The sequence below is a fragment of the Sebastes fasciatus genome, chromosome 14 (assembly GCF_043250625.1).
Source record: "Sebastes fasciatus isolate fSebFas1 chromosome 14, fSebFas1.pri, whole genome shotgun sequence".
Classification (NCBI taxonomy): domain Eukaryota; kingdom Metazoa; phylum Chordata; class Actinopteri; order Perciformes; family Sebastidae; genus Sebastes; species Sebastes fasciatus.
This window is the reverse complement of record NC_133808.1, coordinates 16,365,991-16,391,565: the sequence shown is the minus strand read 5'-3', so window position 1 is coordinate 16,391,565 and position 25,575 is coordinate 16,365,991.

The window sequence follows — 25,575 nt, the reverse complement described above, 5'->3', positions numbered from 1 at the left end:
TGTGTGTGTGTGTTTGCTACCAGACCAGAGGTGTAACCAAAGGCCAGCACACACTCCTCTCTCCAGATCGTGTTCTTCATTGTTTCCTCCTCAAGAAACACAAATAACTCAATTTGTTTTGCGACTTAACGTTTTAAGGCGTCCCGCTTGTCAACAGATATTCATGGAATTTTCGGCGAGGGCCTTCACAGTGAGCCTGAGCAGAGACGCGGGGAGGCTGACAGCGCTAATGGCTATAAAGATAAGTGGAAGAATGTTGACGCTTGAGAAAGCCACAGGCAATGGGAGAGGATGAAAGAGAGAGTTCACCACTTAGACCGCTCCCTCACAATGGGGGGACACAACTAGTATTTATCAGCTCTCACACTTCAAATTACTCCCTTTTTAAATGCTGCTGAATAAATAAAGCTGATTCATACAAATCACACAAACCAGCACTGTGTTTGATGCCGTTATATCATATTATATATGGAGATGTTTTTGGCCACTTGCCTGCTGTTTGAATGTGGTTTCGCAGCAACATGACGGCTTAAATAAGCACAGAAGAAGACAGTGATTGTTGCGCTGTTGAGAAATGAGATTGTTGCAGCGTGCCTGCTCCTCTTTTCCTCTGTCTTTTATCTGTCTTTTTCTTGCCCTCCTCTCTCTCTCTCTTTCCCTCCATCTGCTTCTCTCTGAGGTGCGGCCAAAGTAAACACCATGTTCAGCGCTCTCAATCACAGGATCTCTCAGAGGAAGAGGGGGCAGTGCCCTGGCACAGCGCTGGTGGCCAGGCCTGGGGAGTGGGAGAGGAAGTAGGCCACTGCCTCCGAAACGTTCTATCATTCCGGCGCCAATAGGGAATTCACATCTATCAGAGCATGTGCTCCCACACTCAAGTGCTCCTACTTGACATAAATATTTGCATGACATGGGCTGACATGGGAGATCCTATCATAAGTCATACAAACTCATCATAGCCCATTACGAGCCGCACTCACGGTGACCACCAAGACAGACAGTGGCTAAGTAGAGAATAATGGCTGACTCCTGGAATCGGTGGCGGCTACAGTTACAGAGACATGGGATCATTCTGTCATCAGCTTTTTAAACAAAATGTCATCCCCAGCTATTACATTGTCATTTTTAGCTGCTCTGTCACAGCCGCGCAAAAAAGTCCTGTGACGGATCGTTCTCCTGCTGAATGCCTCTCGGCGGTTATGTGCCTGTGCTTTTTTCCCACGTACTTCAACCTCTGCCTGACTGCAGCACACATCACTCTCAATTGTGCTTTGTGTAGCAGCACGAGGAAGAGCCTCTCTGTTATTTTTGGTGTATGAATGTGTCCGTGAGGTGTTGTGCGTTTGCGACAGGCCTATTCATTTTCACTTGTGTCCATCATCGCCTACTGTATTTGAGAGGAAGCCCTGGCTTCCATGCAGCGCTTGGGGGCTGGTCTGCATCCATGTGAGCATTTCCTTCATTTAGGGCAAAAAAACATGCATGCTTTGTGACAATACCTCTGTTTCACGCTCACCCTGCTCCTCTGATTCAAAGTGTGTGTTACAGATAGCTTTGGCTGGGAACCAGCGCAGTTTGCCAAGCAGGTTATCCCGCTGTGCTCTTAAACATAAATCTACTGCTAAATAGTAACTCCTCGACATGCAGACAAGTAGCTTGAATTAAAAAAAAACACTTATGGGATGTTGGATTGGTGTTGGGTTAACCATAAGGGACTAAATACATGAGCAGAACAGGTCGAAAATGTTTCTAACACGCATGTAAATCTGAAATGTGTCTCAATCTCAGTGTGAGACTCTTTGCTGTTCCTGTCACACGTCGTGAAGGATTATTTTACCGTCTAGATTCGCATCTAAAGCCTGCAAGTACTTAAATCTTAGATACTGGATTACAAGACTATTAGACCTCATAAAATAATAGATGTCAGTGTGGTCAGCCCAGACCACTATGATCAAGATAAGGATTATTTGCATGCATTCATGCAGTGACTCTGTTAGAGAATGATCACTGTCATCCCGGGAACAATGGAGCTGATTTATGAAATATGACAATACTGAGACATTCATGATTATTGATTGGTATTGTTAGCAGCTTTAAAAGAGCCATATGTCTTCATCTTCGGCAATGACACACGTATAACAAATAAGTTTACCGCACTGTGTGAAACCCAAAGGCAAACATTTTAAGGTTCTGATGCACATCACAGGGTTACTTCATTACATCTCGTGTCATTATAGTGAGATTCGTGCATGAATTAGCAAAATAAATGAATACAAACCTTTTTCTTGACAAGCACATCCATAAAAAAAAAAACAGGAGGGAAAAGTTTGTTATTGAAATACAAATGAGTTCCTTATTAGACAGGTGTGCACTGTAATAAATACAATATCATAATACACTTATAACTTTTACAGTGGAAAGAGAAACACGGTATGCGCTTTCAGGGCTCATGCATCTTAGTCAAGCGTGATTCCTCTCTGAAATGTGTTTATGAAAATAATTCTCTATTTGTTTTGGATTGTCACAGACAGGAGGATGTTGCCTCCTCTCAAGGTTAGCGAAGTTGCTCAGATGAATGGCTGTTTGAGACTGCGCTCGTATGTCAATGTTTACCCCATTAGTGACAGCTCCGAGGCAGTAGGCCACTTAATATTGTCTGTGTAGCCCTGACTGTCCCCGTGCGCTGGTTCAAAAGTTCAGCCACTTCCTCAAGGGCCTCATCACATTCTCGCCACATCTTGATTTTCAAAGCTACACGGAGAGGACTCGACCTGTCAGGAGAGATACCACAAAAAAACCCATGATGGAACACAGGTTTGGAGCCAGGACCCCGTCAGGCCAACAAAGCTGCCTCCTGGCTCTCTGGTTAGGGGGCCTGGACGGACGATGGAGCTCATATTAAAGGCTGTGTAGCGGTCCAGGGCACGGCTGCCTGCATCAAGCTAGAGGAGGAATTGATTGTTCTGGAAACTGATGAAGCTCGGGCACAATTAGATTGCAAGGCAGTGCTGTGAGGTGAGAGAGCACCCTTACCTGCCTCACTGTTGATTGATGGTAAAATAATAACCGCTGCGTATTAACTATAGAGTTCACCGCCGGGTTAAGGTGGGCCAAAAATTGCTGCTCTTATTAGATTCCGATATGACTTGCGATGTAAAAAGATTATTTTCGCTGTGGCAGCGGACAGTCGTTTTGCATGCAGTGAGGTGGTTTCCTACAGTATGTTGCTGTCAGACGTCTAGTCAGGAGGGCATTAGGTCAGGAGTCACACCAGGACGTTGGCGAATGTTATTCTGACATTCCAGCCTACAAAAACAGATGTGAAGCTTATTCAAATACGATCACTCACACTGAAGGTCACGTAGGGTCCATTTATGTTTCACTGTTTCCTCATATCTCCCGCACTGCATCAATGTCCACTCAAAAATGTGGCTCCCAAAAACCTGGGGGAGCATCAGTTCATCATATTACCGAACTTCAAGATGAATATCCTCTTTCATGCACATGTCACGGAGCCAAACCAGTGAGTGCACAACCAACCATATTATAATATATGGGTAAAGAAATGTGCAGCTCATGGACAGGGGGTAGTTTCTCTGAGCAATCGGTTCAGATAAGGATTAGGGAGGCCAAATAGTCAAACAGCAAATGTATTTTTTTTCGTGTGCTTACAAAACAATCTTCCCTCCTGCTCAAAGCGTGTAATCCTGCTGGTCATTTGTTAGCTGGTGCATCTCCCATGTGGAGCCGAGGCCGCTGGCAGAGTGTCGGGGTATACAGGAGGTGAAAGCTTATAGTAGCATATCAGAGCTCTGGGATTCACGCTCATTTATCTCCATTTCTCGGCACACGGTGTCTAGTAATAAAGGCTCAAGTGAAGATGGTGTTTATCATTGGAATGACAACATCTCCCAGATGCTGCGAGAAGAAATCAAGAGAACAGATAACGCATTACAATAGCGAGTCCTTACTCTGCGGAGAATCCAATTAGGAGAGCCTTACATCATGATAATCTAGCGGAGGTGGACTGGGTTCATTTAGACCGGTGGATAACAGAGCAGAGGGAGGTCTGGTCCTGGGGATCAGGGTTAGTTGCAGTTAGACCTGCTGCATACATCAGCAGCCATCTAGTGTGGGGAGGTTTACCCCCTAGTGGTTTAGAGGAGGAATACAAGACTGAGCTGCTTTTAATACACATTATGGAAAATGGGTTTAAATGCTGGTTACTGCAATAGAGTGAAAACACCCACAAATAACTGGAAGCATCTTCAGTTTCTTTTAGAGAAGTACAGTTGAGCTCATTTACAGAATTGTGAGGTCTATACTGCAGCAAGCAGAAGTTTTTCTATGCACTTTCATGTGCAGATGTTCTTATGTGCGAATGCCAGGAACGGATGCGATGGTGAGATACGTTGTTGTGTTGTTGTGGGAGTGGGTGCACCGCTGGGCCTGTCTGTTCTGGTGTGCTGGTTTCCTGCTGCTCAGCATTTCGCAGGGCCTCGGGGGGGACATGGGGGGGAGGACATATGACTGGGCCATGCAAAGCTGAGCTAGTCACTCCTATCGTTCCGCAACAGACACATCCCTTTGGCGTCCTTCTGTCTCTTCATTGTCAGCCCACTCCTCAGCACGGCAGCAGACATGGCGGCGAGCCCTGATGTTCCTCTCCCCGTTAGTTAGATCCCTCGCGTCTCAGCGCCGGCGACTGCAGAGCAGGTGCACATGTTGCCACAAGGGCAAAATGGACATTTCTGCACTCCTTTCTCAGCAAAGCTCTGTGCTGACATAACACTTTGCCACCCACCAGCACGTACTATGTTTGGATCACTCTTTAACATTTACATGACCATGCAGTGATTTATTGGTGCTGTGATAATTCCTTGTACGGGGATGCAAGGTATGCTCTAACATGTCAAAGATGGAGAACACGTTAGATTTCTGGCTCTTTGAAGAATTGCCAATATTGTTGTGTTTGTTGTTGTTGTTTTTTTACAATTACGTAGAAAATTAATTAATCACAAACAAGATAAAAGGTCTGTTTCATATATATATTTTATACAAAAGCAGATATGTTCAAGATGGAATGTGAGCTGATTTAAAGGTGCTATATATATATAATATTGCATCAAACAACTATTGGCTATGTAAAGATATAGAGGAGTAATGTCTACCTGAGCAGAGAATGAAGTCGCTCCCCCTCTGTGTGTGTTGGAATTAGAGCTTTTCTGTGCTTTGTTGACATAGCCGGGCTGGCCGTGCATGCTTTTAGTGCATATGAGCGTGCCGCACTGGCTAGTTTGCGGCTGCCGCTCTGCACTGCTCTCATACGACAGCTGGTAACTCTGTCCCGACCGACGGCGTCATCGCGGAAGCGTAGCACCCACCCTCGGGTTCCCCCTCAGGCATAACACTGCTATCTCTGTCATCACTTTCATTGTTTTTTGCACTGTCAGCGCTGTTAGCACCGTTAGCTGCAAGCTGCCAGCTCGCCGTCGCCATGTTGAGAGCTGTTGAGAGGCAATAGAAATGCTCCCAATATCGCATTTAGCATCTTTATCTTAAAAAGGCTTTTTAGTAGTTCAACGTGTTCTCAAGCAATACGCAATAAACTGATCTGATGCTCCGGTTCAACCAGGTTAATTAAGTCAAGTTATGATTTTATTGATCCCCAGATGGAAACTTTGCACATTACAGCAGCACAATAAACCGTCTAAAGAAGTACAAAGGGGATAAATAACTATTTAAAATGGTACAAATGCAGTAAAATACAATCAGAAATTGAGGAAACAACATTACAAAACTAAAAATATTATATACATTACAATACTTTAGGGCCATAGCATTCTACATTTTGAAGCCTATGTAGCTTTCTTTATATTGTATATATATATGACCGTTACATCTCTTGTAACAACCCCATCTGTTTGTTCTTTTTATTGTTCTTTTTGTTATTCTTCTTCTTCTGTACATTTATTTTAAAAAGTGAATCTAATCTAATATACATGATTTGTGCAACTACATATGTGCAGAAATAGTGAGGCTCGTGGTGCAGCTCTGCAGGCTTTATTGAGGTAGTACTGTGAGTCAAACTTGTTAAGAGTCATACTGAAGTTGCATAAATTATCTAAATATAGTTACTGTGGTATTTACATTAATATTGTGTGTGCTACATAAACTATGAAGTCCTAATCCCAATTTCTGTGTGTAGCAAGAGCGGAGTGAGAAATTCTTGAATACTCAAAGGATAAAAAAATATCATGAAAGCATGTTTTATGTAATTAAATTCTGGCTCGTTTGAGCAGCCTGTGGTGACTGTCTTCTCTCTGTGCTGTGGGCAAAGCTGTGCATTGTTTGCAACGAGCATGAATGCTGACCTTTGACCCCTACGGTGGCCTGTGCAACCCCCCGACAGTTCACAGGAGGGTCAGAGAGTACTTGTGCCTCTGCAGACACTGTGTTGATGGAAACTCCACCCCCCCCCCATCTCGTCCAGCCCCCTCCATAAATCTGTCTGTCTGTCTCAGTCAGACACACACACACAAACCAAACCAAACAAACAAAACCTGGTCACGATGTGAGTGTGAGGTTCAGAAAATATTTCAGCTCTGACATTTGTTTATTTCACGACACTAAACCGGAAATACTGAATAACACATAAAAAACACAGCCAAGATTAATTAAAAGAAATGGTCAGATTAAATGATTTACATATTGTCAAATGAATGAAATTCAGTCATCTGCATACATTTTTAAAAACGAGACCTGTTTTGTTTTCACTCAGTGATCAGTGACGTCTGCTCATAGTGAGCGTAACAGTGTTGCGTTCAGGACCTCAGCTGCTGGGGCATTATAATTTTCCTATGCTCTGTGGCTTCAGGCACGGCCACTGGCAAATGGGGTTGACGCTCATCACATGAGATATCACATGCTGCTAGGCAGAACATCCACCATGTCCTGTACATGAGATATGCTGCCGAAACATGGAGATCATTTTCATTTGGGGAAGCCATTAATACCGAAGATCTCCCAGTCCCACTGATTTCAGTATGTAAATTATTTTCCGTGAGCCCAGAGCATGGCGGAGCGCTCTCTGGGTTCGCTGTGATAGGTTGTTTAGGGATCAGATTAGGCCCTGTGTCATTTCATGCTAGAGATGATAATAATGGCCGCCACTGCCGAGATGACTGTTGACATCATTACTCATGTGCTCTGCCACACGCATCAATCTTCACATGCTGTACAGACGCTCCTGAGGTGAATGAATTTTTCACTTTGGAGTTCAGAGCGGGGTCACGCAGACACATACCCTCAGATATGAGAGGAGCGCAGCAGGTAAACCAAAAGACTTACACCGCTCATTTTTCTTTCCTTTCTTCCCCACCACCCCCCCCACGGTATCAGATTACTCTAGGCTTTGTTTAATTTTCCCACTCAGCCGACTGATATGTTACTGTACATGATCTGGAGGGATGTTTCTGATCCAGATCCAGATGTATGACGCTATCAAATTCAATGACACGCTGGGCAGCAGATGTACGCATAAAACTTGTTTTGGTGTAGTCCAACTCTAAATTTGATCCAAAGCCCCTAATGATTGCACGTGTGTGCCCTTTTATAAGATCATAGCGGTGCTTCTTTAACTGAGGGTGATGCAGCGGTAATACAATCTGGTACCCTGCAGTGTTAATGCCATGCTCTACCCACTGGGCTTTACTGGATAAACAGAGCTAATCCCCAATGAAAGATCAGGCTTCCACGGGGCTGCGGATCACTTTGTAAGATCATTTTTCCCCGTAGTTGGGATCTGGGGGGACAATACAGATGTAGATGGTGTATCGCGTTTTAACAGAGGTGTCCTCCACTGACAGGTGGAGTGAAGGTGTAAGAAAGGCAGGATTTACCCTCCTAAACTGTGTGCTGTCATCTTTACAAAGTATGTTCAGGGGGTGTGAAAGGGATCATTAGTTTGTGTGGCAGCGGAAGCAGCCGCGTTGTCAGCTACCTGCTATTTACTTCCCCTCATTACTGTACGCTGGCTGGCGCTGGTGGGAGTGTCAACATCATTAACATGACTGTCATTAGTCCTGTCCCACACTGCATGGAGAAGTTAGTCCTGGGGAGAAAAATGAAGCATCTTTCACCACCAACCTCTCTGCTGATGCAGCTACCGCGCTGTGAACGCCTGCATTCAGTTGGACTTGATAGAGAATAGGCAGTGTGAGAAGAATAAAACAGCAGCTCTGGCACAGTGAATTGAAATAACTCTTTGTTAGAGCAGTTTATGCCATCTGAGAGACAAATTAATAATTGAGAATAACATGAAAATATAGAATAATAAGTCGGGTGTACACCAAGAAGTTCCTGGTAATTTTAGTCCCTGGGACTACCTTTCAAGGAACTTAAAGGTTCCTTCAGCCCATTGTTGTCTGTGTTTCCATAGCGGCCTAAAAACCTGCAAATTAGTCCGCTGATGTATGAAACAGCAACATGACATGCATGGGATGAGGGCTGCTGGTCGTCACAGCGGTAAACACTCTGCAGCGTGCAGTTCAGTGTGCCCACCCGTTTCACCTAAAAAATACATTGAAATAAAAAAAGGTTTTGTGTCACTGCAATGACATTTACTGCTGCATAGTATTTACTGATGCATGTTGGATGTAATAAATGAAATGCAGCGAAGGAAAATGAAACTACAGTAAGAAAGCCTGTCTCCATAGTAAATCCTCTGAGTGTTTGATGATTATTTATTAGAGCTTTAGAACGTAATCGCCGTGAAATGATCAGAAAATTACCTTTTTTTTTTATCAAAGTGCCTTTTTGAGGGGTAAAATGTTCCCGGAAAATGTCCCTGGAACTTAATTTAGACCCTGGTCCCTGCGGTCGAAATCCTCAAAAGGTTCCTAGTCGAAACGGGGCTACAATAATACAGTAACACAACTAACTCACAAACTTTACTGAATATAAAAGTTGATGCATGTGCAACAGCTGAAATTATATCACCAATAATTTCTGTATATTCACAGTTGCTGCAGACAACTGTCCAAAACATACAGTAAACATGCTCCAGAATAACAGTGAAGGCTCCTGAGAACATGGACTCATCCATAGACTGTTGATACATGAATGAATATGATAAAACCACCATTATCTTCAAAATACACTCTAGATTGCACTTCTGTTGTTTTTACCAGCAGCATCTCTCTTTTGAGTTGGCACCTACAGCAGGATTAAAACAAACAGGCTCCCTCACACCTTGTCATCTGCCTGACTTGGCTGGATGTTATTGTAGCCAACTTCAAGGCCTCTGCAGCAGCTGCAATCACTTATGGCAGTCTGCCTCAGTGCTCAGCCCCTCCGTGCCCCCAACTAGTTTCCCATCAGCCTTGAGGGGGTTAGGGCTCCTCGCACTCAGTTTCAACCCTCCTGCTCTCTGTCTTGCCTCGCCGAGACCTCCTCGACCTCTGCAGAGGTGACTGGAGAAGTGGACCAAACCCGAGAGCCGCGCAGAACGTGTCCCCGTGCAAACGGACTGCGAGTGGATCCACATAATGCTATTCCACATGCCTCGAGTTCAAAGTGGGCTGGGCTTTCTAGAGGAACGGTGTCGTCCAATGGCAGCGCCGGGATCGCTGTGTGGCTCGTCTTGATTTACGGTACCATTAAGTCAGCGCATTCCTTCTCCCTGTGGCCCAGGTGGCTGTGGGGCCTGAGGCCCAGACTCGCAGGAGCAGAGAGCGGGGCTCTCTGTGGAGCACAGCACAGCCGAGGGGAGCAGCAACACAACACAGAGGAGCAGCTGCAAACCAGTGGATCCAGCTCCATAGCCTGGCCACGACAGGAAGCACTTAATACAATACATCTCAGCACCTTCTGTGTCTATGAAGGATATATGTTGTCTTATTTATAGGCCCACAATCCTGTTTTCATTTAACTTCAACTGCGACAAAGATTAAGAACTAAAATAGCAAGAGGGTTCGCCGACCTCTGACCCCTGCAACAGCAGGATGTGTTACAAGCAGGCAGTCATATATAATTTAAAAAGATTATTATTCCTCCCCAAATATGAACCGTCAGGCTAGTTTGATGTAAAGGTTTCATTGAGGGAAATAGCTTGTTCCTGTAACAAACATTCATTATGCTGAGGATTTATGTGTTATATATTACATGTTGTAATTAGTAATTTACACCCTCGTGAATGAATGATCTGCCAAACATAGTCCTTTTTCATCTCCAATATCTCAGCAGTCACAAATAACTGATGGTGGTTTGAGTCTGGAGAGATTTTTGGAGCTGCTTTGCCCTCTAGTGGTAACTCACAGTGTCAGAGTCCACAAAGACGTGAACCCCCCCACCTCCTCTATAACACACCACCAGGCAGCCAGTGCATGAACCACAGCCTACTGTTAAAACTCTATGAACACAGTAATAAGATGACTTGTCAATCTGCACGGGATCTCGCATCAACAGCTTTGTAATTTTTTGCAGACTGACAGTAAAAGGAAGTAGCTGTTGGAGATTTCAGCACTTTATGAAACTTTACAAGCAGACTTTAATATTTACAAGGCTACTAAAAACTCTGGCAGTCCTTTCAGCTCTGACCTACGCATTAGTGACATACTGCGGTTTATGTTGGGGGAAGAGGCGGCTTACAGAAACTGGCTGTGCGACTGTTTGATTTATCAGTTTTATGGTTTGTTTTATAACTTGAATATACATGCGTAAGTGAAGAAGAAACTTCACAGCAGACGGGACTCCAGAGTGTCTGACAAAATCATACAACCCCTATTTGGTGGTGTTTTATACAGCAATCAATTTGCATCTATGTGTTTGTGGTTAAGGGAAAGATTTTATTCACTATCAACGATAAGTTCATTCAGGAGGGGAAAACGTTGTGGTCGTTCCAGCGTTTGGCTGCAGCTCTGGGAAATAGAAACAGTGTGGTGATGAGGTACTTCCTGCACGCTGTTCCTGTGTGTTGGTGGAGCCCCACAGAAATTGGCGCTGGTGTCGGTGAAAAGCTCCTCGGTCTCCTCACTGACAGTGGTAACGTGAGACAGACACTGTGCCATTTGCTGTGTGTGTCTGACTCAGATGTCTTGACCTGGCCGACTGGACAGGCCTGACTTCCAGCTCTGGCTTATCTCTCTGGCACAGCATTGGTCACTTCACACCCAGACGCTCGATCGGACACATTTGCACGGGATCGGTGAGACAGGAGCGGGTCAGTCTGCAGCATTGGGTGTTACAGTGGAACATAAACCTAAAACCTAAATAAACTGCTGATATTCATTTTATATCAGTGGCTTTGAAGCCAAATTCAAAAGTTTGCTGAAAGGTAACCATTGACTCTGCAATTTATTGGTTTTACTTTGTACACAAATATCCATACTTTTACACTTGTTGCAGACATGGTGGGTGTGTGCAACTTTGTATTATGTGTCCTGTATGTCTAGTTTATTTAATGCTGTTCGGTCGCTATGTTGATCTGCCAAGAGAGATGAAAATTAGCTTCAAGCTAACTCTGGTAGAATACGTCAAATGGTAACATTTATGTTTAATATTGTACTTGGTCCCTCACAAATAAAATAAATAAATAAAAGGTATATATCCGCATTTACAACAAGTCAATATGGAGAAAATACACACGTTCACTTGCTTTTGCATTACTAGACTGAACTATTTTCAAATAAACTCAATTCATAACATGTATGCTTATAATTACAAAATGTATTATAATATTACATTAACCTTTAAATGCATGTGTTTTGCCAAATATTCCTGCCATTCAGACAGATAGATTGAACTACATATTAAACATTACTGGACATGTATTTGTCATTTATTTAAAGGTGCAGTGTGTAGGATTTGGCGGCATCTAGCAGTAGAACTGAAACGTCTCGTGTGCCAAGCATGTAGGAGAACTACGGTGGCCGATACAAAAAATGTGAATGGCCCTCTCTGGAGCCAGAGTTTGGTTTGTCCGTTCTGGGCTACTGTAGAAACATGGCAGCTGGCTCAGTGAAGAGGACCCGCTCCGTATGTAAATATAAAATATTCCATTTCTGCCAATAGATTCCCCTAAATGCTACACACTGTTCCTTTAATTACTAAATGTAATATAATATTAAATTAGCCCTTAAATGCACAAGTGTTTTGCCAAACATTTACAACAGATCTCAGTAGGGATGCACCGATACCGGATCGTATATCGGGCCGATACTGACTCAAATAGCTGGATCGGATATATCGGTGATCTATTCAATCAGGTTCTATGTTTATGTGCTATACACATTATATACTGGAATTTTTATTCCTGTTTAAGTATTGACCAATTTGTTGCTGCATTAAAAAGTTTTACACATGAATTTTAATTCCTGTTAATTTTGGTGATTTATTTTACCAAATTACTGGTGTACAATTTATTATTTTAAAAAATAAATACAATTCAGTAAATTTATATCTATGTATTTATTTGTTACATTTAGTTTTACAAAGTTAGGAAAATAATGTTTAAGTCAAGCCTGATGTTACCTTACACATAAAAAAAAAGATCCCAGTCACTTCCACACAGTGAAGCATACATCTTATTAATTAAACACTGGTATAAGATCGGTACTGAACTACATATTAACCAGTATTGAACATGTAGCAGAGTATTCACAGTTATTATCTTGTGGTCATTGCAACATGGCTTAGCACACTGTGTACTGTATAGCAGCTTGGCTGTCAAGCTCATGACCTCTGAACTAATACTCTTGTTCTGCTCCTGAAATATCTCACTGAACACTTGGGGGAAAAAAATTACAATCCTTGTGATCAATTGCTTGAAGCACATCTTCATTTTCTTAGTTACTTAATGTGAAAGTAAACTAACATAAACAAACTTCTTCCTCCTCGTGTGCGCATTAATTCATCAGTGACACAAAACGAGGTTAAGCAAGAAAACACATTACCTGCTTTTACTCTACTGGCATACCTTGAATAAAAACACAATTCAAGGGCTTATTGAATAAAATGAATGAATCAGACGTGGTGTAATATGGTCCCAGGTCTCTGAAGACCCGAGGCTTGTATGTCTTTTACGCCACGTATAGACGCATGATAAAGCTCAAGCCACTTCACTTCAAGTCTGAAATGAACAACCATTAAAACTTCCAGCAAGAAAATATCTTGTAATACACCTACACACAAAGCCCGAGTCTGTTTGCTGACACGGTGAGCCTACAGCCGTCACACAAAATAAATGTTCTGCCCAATAGGAAAGCAATTTTGCAATGCATCATTTTAAGTGAGTGGACCTCTGTGCCGCAATCACCGTCTCTTAACCTTTCCTTAATTTGTCTTGTCTTGTTATGAGCTCTCAGGAGCAACTCTGTCCTTTCACTACCGTAGATGTGAGTGCTCGGCCTCCACATCGGTTCAATGTCAGAGGATGAAAAGTCAGATTTTGTTGTGTATGGCTCCCTGCTAGAGCCGATGCAGCTGTTTCCTCTCTCATACGGTCTTTGAAGATGCACAGAGATACTGCACGGCAACATGGATCCGACACACGCTTCTTCCTGTTGTCAGAGCGCCATCGTTAGTGCGTTTAAATGAGAGGTTAATAAAGAATAAGTTACTGCAACTTTTCACTGCAGACTTGATTTACTGCCACCGCACAAACATCAAACACTTCATTTCAACAGAGAGCTGATAAGGAAATGTTATCTCAGTGTGAAGGAGGCAGTGACCTCCCCTCTGGCTTGCAAGAAGGTTGCAGCATTGTCCGGCATCAACCATCCTCAGAGAGTGTAACTGTAGTTAACGAGAACATGGAGAGCGCTGTGTGGTTTTAATCTAGCCAGAGAGCAGGATCACGCTACATGATTTGGTTTCTTCTAAAAAAGAAGTGCTTTGTCTCAGGAGTGCAGCTTTTCCACTTGTATAGATCATCACTCTTGTTCAACAACCTGACACATATTTTTGGTAGGATTGTCGCCACAAGAAGGAAGTTGTAAACCAGTGAGGCTCCCAGTGCAGGAAGCCTCCTTTCATTGTGGATAATGTCACCTTGAAAACACGGTGGTCCTCAGTAGACCCTACACAAAGCTTACACCAAGACTCGGAACAATAACTACTTTAACGGCCAGAAAATAATGTTAATAATGATACAAACTGATCCCAATGTTCATGTAAAAAACAAACTCAACACATCTCGTCTGGAACGGTTGCAACATGTTTCAGATTGGCGAGTTGAATTTTTAGGACTTGTTTATGTTGTGTTTATTCCTTCTCATTCCCCGGACACTTTGGTAACTCTAACCCTTCATTAAGCCTTATTACGCACACCACTCACTCAACATCTGGCTTGGGGCTCCCAGAATGGCTCATTTGCCGTGCTTTTTATTGCAGTCATATAGTTGAAGTTGTAAACGACTGTGTGGCTGTGTATTGTTTTCTGTTGTGGGGAGCACGCAGTATTCTCACCAGCGACGACGTGGAGTGTTAATGTGCAACAGTCACAGTTTCACTCCTTCTAAGTTTAAGCTTTTATCTGCAGCTTGTTGGGGTTGAGAAGCCTTTTTTTTTTTTAAAAACAAAACATAAACAACAGGTTTTTATTAAAAAAAAAAGCCATTAGCAGCGTAGTCGTAGTAGTGGGTTGTTCAATTTAGAACCACGGCCTGTGATTGGACGGATGTCAGTTGAGTAAGTGGCACGTAGTGGAGGGATTGGCAGCTCTATAACTCCCTCAGACAGGTTTGTCATCTGTGTCAATGAGCCACCAGGGAGCCGGCCCTGATATCAAACCCAATGCTGATGGATGACCACAGTTCCAGCTGTTAAGGCACTGTCACAAACTGGTTCCTCCATACCCTGTCACCTTATGTGTGCGTGTGTGTGTGTGTGTGTTGTAAGTTGGATGTAAAGCTTCGGTCAACCTTGATTTTCTCAGTCTATGACCACAAGAGCTGCTGCTGTCATCATTACCTCACAGGGCCATATCTGATGTTTTGATGATATTTTTCAGGCAGTTTTCTGTAGCACATCAAATATGTGCTTTTGTAAACTTTGATGCTCTATTTTCATTGTTTTTCTTTTCTTCTGTCCAGGGCCGGCTTAAGTCACAGGCCATATAGGCGGTCGCCTATGGCGCCACCTTCTGGGGGGCGCTGGTCGCTCTCTCTGTAAATAAATAAATAAATAAATAAAATGCCGTGGGCGCTTTTCCTCATTTTCTGCATTGAGGTAACAAATGAACAAATAAAGAAATAAAGAAAGAAATACACTTTTCACCCCTGTAACTCTCTTTGTCACGCTTTTTCATCTGCTCGGCCGCACTTATTGGTTAGTAAAAGTGTAAATTGTAGTGAAACTGACTAAACACTTTTAAGCCAACAGTATTTGAGACCAATTGTTTATTTATATTATAATAAATAGTTATTTGTGAAAATAAAAAATTACATTTTTGTCTTAAAACCATTGTGATGTCTGATGTGTGTTGCGGTTCACGGGGCTAGGGTTAGGGCTCTGGGGGCCTCCAAATCCCAATTTCGCCTAGGGCACCAAAAGCGCTAGAGGCGGCCCTGCTTCTGTCGACTGTTTCTCTTAAACAGTGAAAAACTTTTAAAAAAAAACAATTGTTCTCAAAATACTTCAGTAACATATTCCCATTGTTTTCATGAATGTTTTCATGTGTGAGAGGTTGAGGTTGTCTGTCAGACAAGGGAGTCAAAACTAGAAATCCCAACAGGAAATGTTGTACCTAAATATATCTAATCCATATTATTCATTTGTTTAATTTAGCTAATTGTGGATACAGTCCTAATGTACAATTTGAACTGAGGCAGATCATGTGGCAGAAAAATCAATGCATGTGACATAAGACTTGTATTTTATTATCAAACTGGTTTAGTTATGTTCACTGCAGAAAAATACAATAATAAATAAATAAATGTGTTAGTGTAAAGGGAAGCCACTTTGTAAATCACATATTTGAGTTTTAAAAGGTTTTTAATTAAGTGTATCTATCTAAAATGTGACATAAATAACACAGGGCTACCTCACACAGAGGGACGTACGGTTTGAATTATAATGCTGAAGGTGACAGAAGGCACCTCTCTCTACAGCACACGCTCTCATTGTTTCATTGTTCTGCTTCGCTTCTCGGTTCGTAGTGGCTCAAGTGTAAACTACAGTACATCGCAGGAAGGAAGAGGGACCTGGTGGTGGTGGGGGTTGGGAGCAGGATCCCAGACCATAAAACCTGGCAGCCGCCCTCCTGCATTGTTCACCGCCACCATTCCAGCCCAGTTTCACTGTTTTCTCCCTGTTCTGTGTGTGTATCCTGCATGGAGGCAGTAAATGTTGTTGTTGCTCAACAGATAAACATGAATCCTGACCCGGGCTGCTCGTCTGCCTTTTGTTCTTAGAAGACTCTTAAAGGCAGGAAGAAGGTTGTGCTAAAAAAAGAAAGAAAAGCAAATGAATAACCTGGTTATAAAGTTTGACACAGGCCTCATATGGGTCCAATCAGACACACATCAGGTTGCATGCAGCATGCGTTACACTGTATAGAGAGCACAATAAATACAGCAATACAATCCAAGCCTCTCAGATGGATGCTAACACATCCAAATCTCCTCTTATAGCACCACCTTGTGGTGGACTGAGTGGCCTTCTCTGCATCTTTAAAAGCACTGACTGCTGCAGTGTCTTATATCACCAGAAACTGATTCAAAGTAGGCATAATTAAAAAATATATGCACATTTTGCGTCTTTTTAGTCTGCTTATATGTATTACAGCACATTTCAATTAACATACAAATATTGTTATAACATACACAACACAGAGAATGTGATCACATAATGAATATCCCTGCATCTGCAAAAGTATTGTGCAAATTTACAATCACAACTTACTTTTTAAATAATACTGCCTGAGAAACTGTTCCCCTTTCTATCATAAATGATTTCCCTGTTCTTATGCGTGGCATGAAACGTTCAACATGAGCGCAGTGGGAGAGCACAATTTTTTTTGTGGAATGCAGATGCTTCTCTCTCTCAGTCTATTCATGTGATTTAAGGCTGTCAAGGAAGTCACGCAGCAGGCTCTCCAGACAGGAGGCTGGACATGACAATGAAGCTCAAGTCCTGCACAAACTGCTCCTCCTGCTGGCTGGGCACAGAGTAGAGCTGAAAACACAAACCAGAAGAAGGAATGTGGTCACTGAAACTCTCCATCTAAGTGTGTTTCTATTCTGTGTGTTACGATGGAGTTACCTAAACATTATTAGTCAAGTTTGGAGATGAAGACAGCAAGTAAAACAGGAAATGGATGTAAAATGTTGGACATAAAGTGAAATGCTCTGTGATGATGTTAGCCCTCATAGTAGCCATTCCATTGCAGTGAGGCCATTTTTTTTTAACTTGACCTCACTAAAATGATCTGTGATGACCTCTAGGATAATCACAGCCTCGTGCAACTTTACAACCACAAACTAAAGACCTAGGGCATTCAGAGGATGGATGGCTTTCCTAGCTAGATTGACACTAAGAGGGTTTCTGAGAAGTTTCCAGAACAGTGCAGAAAAATGCAATTCTGGTAGAAATCTCCAAATATCAAAAGTTTTTGATACCAAATCACAGCATGGCTTTTTCTATGGTGTTCCTCAAGGTCTTGGTGTCTTAATGTGGTATTTTGGAGGGATTTTTGATCATTTTTATCAATTCTCAAGTGGAAAAAAATTGTTAAATTTAGCACCAAATCTGTGTAACAAATGCTAACCCAAAAATTGCTGCAACAACTTATGAGACATAATAATAGACTTTCACATTTCATTTTCATTATTTCATTAATCCATTCATTTATTCATTCATGTTTATTTCTGATTTATGTTGAGAACAACTTGACATACAAATTAATCTTCAGGTTCCCAGCTTTCAGATGATGTACACCACTTCTATGTGACATATACTGCTGACCTGCTATCTCCTCCTAAAGACCCCCGGTACACCCCTAAAAAAGACGGGTCTATATGGGTCTTTTAAGGTTCAACATTTACTTTAGTTTTTAGAGTTTCTGGGTCAGTTATTGAGTACAATAGAGACCAATTAACCTTCATGTCTTCACATACGATGTCCCGGCTTTCCCACAAACACGCACGTTTACTCCCAGTTCATCTGATAACCACATTTGTTCTCCTATCACTCCTTCTGCTTCTCGTCTATAGCTCTTCTTGCCAGGACCAGAACTGTAAACACGGGCCAGAAAAACGCCTCTGCGATCCCAGCTGCAAATAGAAAGCTGGAGACATGGGGAACAGTTTTTTCGCAAACCGCTCTAACACTCCAAACTAAATGCAGCCTTTCTGTGAGATCAGAAGGACTGATGAAGCCTGTCATAATCATTTCTATGCTACATTAACAGCAGTAACACTGTAGTTTGCCTTGGCGCGGGCAAGTGTTGCTCCACGGCCTCAAGCATTTATAGACTCCAACCTCCACTCCTGCTGGAGTGAAGGGCCAATGTCTGTCTGAGTTTAACAAGTTTCACATCATGAGCACTTAGAGCTGCTTTTTAAAAACTCAGTGGAAAACATTCATACTAGTTTGTAATGTGAGTCCAGCTCTAATAGCCCCGTCCCGACTGCAAGCCAAAACTATATTTAATGGAGTTTATATTTTGTATCCAAGATGTTGTGTTATTTGGGATAACTACATTTTATAGTCCTTTATCAGATCAGAGAGCTCCTGGGAAACACCCCACACTTTCCAGGCACATGGTCCGTATTTTCAAAATCAATTTCTGTCTCACAGTTGGTTGCAGTGCCACTGAAGTCATCAGGGTCACGCACCTCCCTCCGTAGTCGTTTGCCAGCCGCTTCCAGCTGAAAAATGGAGCTTTCTGGACTAGAGGGGTATATGAACAGAGATAGCTTGACACAACCATTTGTTTGGCTCAGGTGAATACAGCCAGACAGCAACACAGTCCCTGCTCTGCAGCAGGGCTTGCACTATGGCCAGATCCTACCGGACACTCATTCCTCAAAGACACTCCGACGCTCAGCTCAGATACACCGCTACTGTACTGTACTGTATGGGAAAAGACACTTTACTGTATGTACAGTATTTAACTTTTTTATTGTCAATAGTTTAGCTGGGAATGTTTGGTAAGGGGGGAGGGTAAATTTAATTTAATTTTCAAATTTCAGGAGCTCTTCATGCATTAGAATCAAAAGAAATGATAGCAAATAAGTATCATTCATCTGTTTTAGTGAAATTATGCATTAAACTGATTTTAGGAGAATTTGTTAAAATATAGATATATTTCATTTTCTCAAATCCAAAATCAAAATATGTTAAAAAAAAAATCAAAACAAACAAATACTGGCTCAACATATAAGTAAAGTTTGCCAGGTGTTTCTTTATGTGGTCCCGCAGGTGTCCAAAATCCAGTGATAGAAGAAGTTTTCGAATTATTTACTAACTTAAAAGTAGCAATACCACAACATAAAAATACTCCATTACAAGTGAAAGTTCTGCATTCAAACTCTTACTTACCTAAAGTCAATAAGTACTATCAAAAGAAAAAGTACTCAATATGCAGGATAAGGATGTAGAATGGCCATTGTTGTGTATTACTAGATTATTTCACCGATGCACTGACATGTAAGAAGCATTTCAATAGAAGGGCAAGGTGGAGCTTTACTTTAGCTACTTTATATATTAGTACATTAGTTTAATCTGTTACAATGCATTATATTTTATAAATTCATTGTATTTTCTTTGTAAAATGTTTGTTTTGCTGCAAAAATCTGTCTTATTATACTGAAACACAACAACAAATAGAAACCGCATACTGCATGTAAACACGTGAGTCTTTGATGAGACTTAGCTTGTCTCAATAGCATCTCACTACACTTTTTTGTGTTTTTAAAAGTCTTGTCCATCTCTATTATTCAATTTTACCTCAATATAAAAGCTTCCACTGTCACAGGGAAAAATGTTTACAATCACAAAGTATATCTGTGAATTTCAGAGACGGAAATACAGCGGTGATAAATATAACACCACAGCCAGACTGTGTTGACAGATGTTATCTTGCACACATTCATCCCTCTGCTCTTTATTGACTGCGTCCTGTGACTTCATATCAAGAGTTTTGCTGTAACTCTTGCGTCGACTGTCACAACTTCTCAGACTGCTGTGATATTCATGGCTGCGTACGTACAAGTACGAACAGCAACAGCCCGGCACCTTGAGTGTAATGAATTTGAATCCGTGGCTGACTCAGTATTAGTCTGGGTTACTGCTCAGCCCTGCAGGAAATGAATTGCCCTTTATTTAACATTACAAATTACAGGTGACCCACGGTGAGGAGAGCTGTGAGTTTGAAAGGTGCGACAAATAGATTTAGAGGGGCAATGATTCCCTCCTAGATCCCTGTTGTGCAAATGCAAGAGATTAAATGACAGAGGATATTAGGAAATAATTTGTGATTCCCGCTGTGATAAACATAATGTGGTTAGGAGGCAATGAATATGTCTGTTTTTGTTGCAATTAAATCAAATTAGGTATTGGATTACATTACATTGATTTGTTGTATTGCAAATTGTCATGTTGACGGTGCTAGCAGAAATGAGGCATTGCTGCAGGGGTGGATTTGTAGGAGGTTACAATGTGCTGGTGTAAGTGCTTCAGGTGTGGACCGAATAATTAGACATCCTGGACCCTGTGGTAAAGATTAAATCCTCACTTTTCAGTCAGCATTGTTTATTGACAGTGTTGGTGCCAGCGAGTAATATCCAAGCAGCACCGGTGCTGAGAAATGAAGCCAATGCAGAAGTGCCAAAAACTGCAGTTCCTCAAATGGCCACTTGAGGCTCCAAAAGTGAGTCAACCCCCATAGACCTCCATGTTAAAATGCCCAACTTTACAGCAGAAATAAACATGTTTGCAGCCTGGTACAAAAAATGGTTTTGGTCTCTATTGCTAATTTCCCCGTTCATGACAACTGTACGGAGGTGAATTTTTACATAACATACCCGTTTAATTTATATTAAGGCATAAATGAGGGTGTGGCCGCTTTGAGTGACGGGTGGGTGCCGTCTCAGGTCGCTAGCTGCTAGCTGTCTGCTCTGCTGCGTCACCCAGGCCCGCCTCAGCTCCATCCAAAGAAGATCCACCTCTTTGCCCATTTTTGGATGAGCTGGGAGTTATGGTACATGTCCACATGGGCGTTTTTGGAGGGATCACCTCCCTTCCCAGCATTGGACGCTTGATGGGCCACCACTAAGCACCTGATTGGATGAATCCTTTCACTCGTGGGCTGATGTTCCCAGCCTACAAACCGGAACCAACATCGCAGCTTGTTTGGAAACTTTTTTCTCGTACAGTATATTAGAAAAACAATTTCACCGGAATGCATTTTAGGTGAGAAATGGCATGCAGTTGCTAAATCTGTCTTCATTTTAGATCAACAACGGTTAGTTTAAAAGTTTTTCGTGAGTTTCCTGAGGTGGCGAGTCGCAACGGATGCCTCTGGTTTGCATAAAGTAGCCTAGACTTCAACTTTATGCAAATGAGGAGCGAGCAATATGACGATCCGTCTCTCGAAACGCCATGCTACACTACCAGAATGCATTGCATGGCTGCTTACATAGACAATGAATGGGAAGCATGGAAAGGACGGATCCTGTACCATTAGGCTGTCGTCACTGCCAAGATGGTGACAGCCGCAGCCGCCCACTTTGAGTTTCACAACGACTCCTCAGAAACCTATGGGTGACGTCACAGAGACTACGTCCATATTTTGTACAGTCTATGGTAATAACCGAGCTAAGTGCTGCACAGTGAAATCCTGTTGTCGGGAGCGTGGCTGAGTCATGCAGCAGCCACTTCTTACTTTCCTCTCTCAGGGATCATTCAGCCAGAGTTAACCACATCACGCGAATGCTAAGATCATGTTACCTCGGAGATAAATCCATCAGTCCCCTCATGGACGTATCGAGGCGAATGCGTTCAAACCACGCTTTACACCATTTTAGGCTCCCTCTCTCCAGCCAGTTGACTTGGCCTGTTGAGTAATGAAGTGTTGGGGTTCAGTAATGAGACTGTTTACAGGGCGTGCTTGTTTCACATGAATCAAGCCCAGTGTGTGGTTAGATAAATACCAGCTTGGCCCTGCACGAAGCCAGTCAAACCTTCTCCTCTGCTCAGGAAATGGCAGCCAAATTCCTGTGGAATGAATGAAGAGGAAATCTGCGAGTGGCAGCAGCCTACCACGAGATCGCTCTGAAAAGGAGAGGGTGGAAAAGCCGTGGCCCTTTCCTCAGTCTGGCGTGGACCCGGGCCAGGGCTCACTAGGTGAGACTGATGGAATAATAATACACATCCTGAGTGTTCTTTTCATTAGCAGCACGGTTTCATGTTTTTCATCATCCTGCTGAGAGAAATGGAGAGACCCTTATTTCTGAGCTGGACAAATTACCCTTTCCCCTCTGGGAGATGCAGCTGCATTCAATATTGTGTGTCTCTACGAGTGTGTGTGTGTGCGTGTGTGTTTCAGTTGAGGGTCGTGGCTGGATGCAGGGATTTCCTGTGGAAATAATAATTAACCACAACACGGGGCCGCCGATAAACGCTTGGCCCTCTCGCTAAATATCGTCTTTTACAAGCAACCAGGTAACTGGAATCATCTCATTTCCTACACGAGATTTAGATGTGAGGCAAACTTCCATTAGGATACAAGGAGTATTAACTTAAAGCCGTGACCTCAATCTGTCAGTTGTGTAAACCTATCAGTCCGGGTTGTTTGAACTGAAGTGACAGCATGGCCGTCCGTATTTAAAGCACATTATCTGTGATTCATATTAGCCCTTAACCAAGGCAATCCTTCCATTAACTCCACCTGCAAACACCTCATATCCCAGGTGACCTATTTTCCCAATTACCAACGCCATTACTCTGCACCTCCCATCCACGCCGGCCGTCACCGGGCGTCCAGATTAGAGCGGAATTCATAGAAACTCCTCTGACGGTTACATTAGTGTACATTTTTCTGCACTCTTATTACAGAGCACAGAGACAAAGAGTTACAGCGCCTCTCAAATGAAACAGGCTTGAGTGATAAATCTCCGGCACTAATGCACACGCTTAAGAGTTTTTGACTGTAAATAAAGTCATGGGAGACATGCTGTACTTACATGGGGAAAGCCTTGAGGAAATGGCTTCCCCCCTTGAAAGAACATATGGGTGTGTATGTCTGCGGCCAATCAGGATGGAAGTTGAAAATACCTTTTTCTTTTTTTTCTTGGAGCCTTCACCAAGGCCTCATTGCTGTTTTTTTCCTCTTGTTTGTGTGATAATGTGACCCAATATTTCAAAAATTATGACCTAACCATACTTGACTTTTAATGATAACAATAAACACCAATTTCATATGTTGTTTACTTCAATTTCTCCCCCCAAAAAAAAGCAAAATACGATCATCTCTTTGACAATAAAACAGCCGTGTGAATATTAGTCAGATAACTGGGAGGACAGTTCATTCCGGGTCAATATATAGCTTTTCATCATGATCATCAAAGCATCATCCATCTCTCTGTGCAAACACTGGTGACACCTTAATTGCCTCTGATAATACATTCATCCTGTCAAAACGAGGTGATAATCAAGTCGTTTCCACAGCAGCCATCGATGTCTGCTCTAAATCAGTGTTCATGCACTGTTAAAGAAAAAAGATGTTACAGTTAGACACCTCTGAGGATATTCAGCTCATTTTTGTTGCCGCCAGATGCTCATTCATTCATTCATTCATCCGTCCTTTTTTTCAATCTTAAAATTTTACACAAAATATAAACTGCAATCTGTAACAACATAATACACAACTGATGATTGAAAAGGAGCAGAGAGAAGATAAATCTTGTATTACCTGCCCTCTTGTCAAAGTAACTAACATGAATAGTCATAGATATTCTGTCAATGCTTTCGACAACCGTTAATGAGACATGTGCACTAGAGCCTGACCGATATCCTGATATCAATATGTGGGAGTTTAAAAAAATCCAATAAGGATATGGTGACAGTAATTTTTTAAACACAAACTCACATTACAATTGAAAAATCAACTTGCCAGTGCTCTCTGGTGGCCAAACTATGTAATGGTGACACTGTTTGTAAATTACCTACAATTCTGTACTGCAGTTTCGTGTTACTTATTGGCCAATCTCAGAATGTATCGGTTATCTGATAAGCCTCTGAGGGCAAGGGGCTATATTTCTAGGGTTCTGGTGTAGCCAGCAGATATCCGGGCCAAGATTTCCTTTTCTGTGCGCTGCTCATAGTTTACAGTCCGATTAGCAACTTGAGATGCGAGACTGGAGTTGGAGTTGAGAGACGACGTGTACAGTACGATCGTATTGTTTCACTAGTAGCCAGTTTACAAGCTAATTTTAAACCAATAAAAAGCTAACTCATCATCAGACGATAGCCGGTGGGTTCCCAGATTGCCTTTCGGCCAATGCGTTCCGCCTCTTTTGCTCTCCACACAGACTGTTTACCTGCATTCAACCAAAGCCTGCTCGAACATGATTGGTCATTACTACTCGGACTACAAACGGAAACCAAAGCACTCACCTGTCTGGTCAGGTGCACATATGAACACTGAAACGGGTTTTGCTTGCTGTAATCATTCCTCTTGTTCATACTGGACATGTACAGATCCCTTTCTTATTTGTTTCCAATGTAAGAGATGGGGAACAAAATCTACAGTCCTCGTTCTGTGCAAAACTATATTAAAAACGAACTATTGTCTTTGAGTACCAAAGTCCCTCTTTGCAAGGCAACAAGGAAACAAAAGGAAGGAATTCTACACTAAAAAGGCTGAATCTTTGGAAGATATCCACTTGATTTGATCGACTCAGACTGCTGAAGCTTCATGTTTGCTTCAAATAAACTTTCTATTTTACATAAAACGAAGACTGTGGATTTTGTCTCCCACCACTTTAGTACATTGGGAAGTTCACGCGGCCAGTGTGAACATGAGGAATTGTTACTGCAAGGAAAACCTGTTTCAATGTACATATGGTCAAATGAGTATTGTTTTAAGACAGACTTTAAAAAATGTGAACCTATCCTTTAAATTCCAAACATTTGAGTGTAGTGCATGCATATTGAGTTTTTAAATGAAATTTCCTTCTTTGATAATCTGATCTTCAAATTTTCAATTTTTTTGTTTTTGGTTCTTTACATACACTAAGTTATATTACCGTCTGTTGGTATTTTCCCTTGAATTCACCTTACTGATAATTATTTTTGCTCTTTTCTGTAGTATATATAGTGGATTTATATTAGATGTATGAAATGGCCCTCACCTCTACACATTAACGCTTCAATAGGCAACAATTTTTTGGCATCATTGGGCAAAAATTCCATAATAACCTCTCAGCATATTGTAATTAAAGTGTTCTGAGAGAAAACTAGACTTCTGCACCTCCTCATGGCTCTGTTTGCAGGCTTGGTCGGAGTCTGCGAGTAATTGACAGCAGGCTCTCATAGACGGCAGCTGGACAGCAGACTCCAGATCAGCTCTGA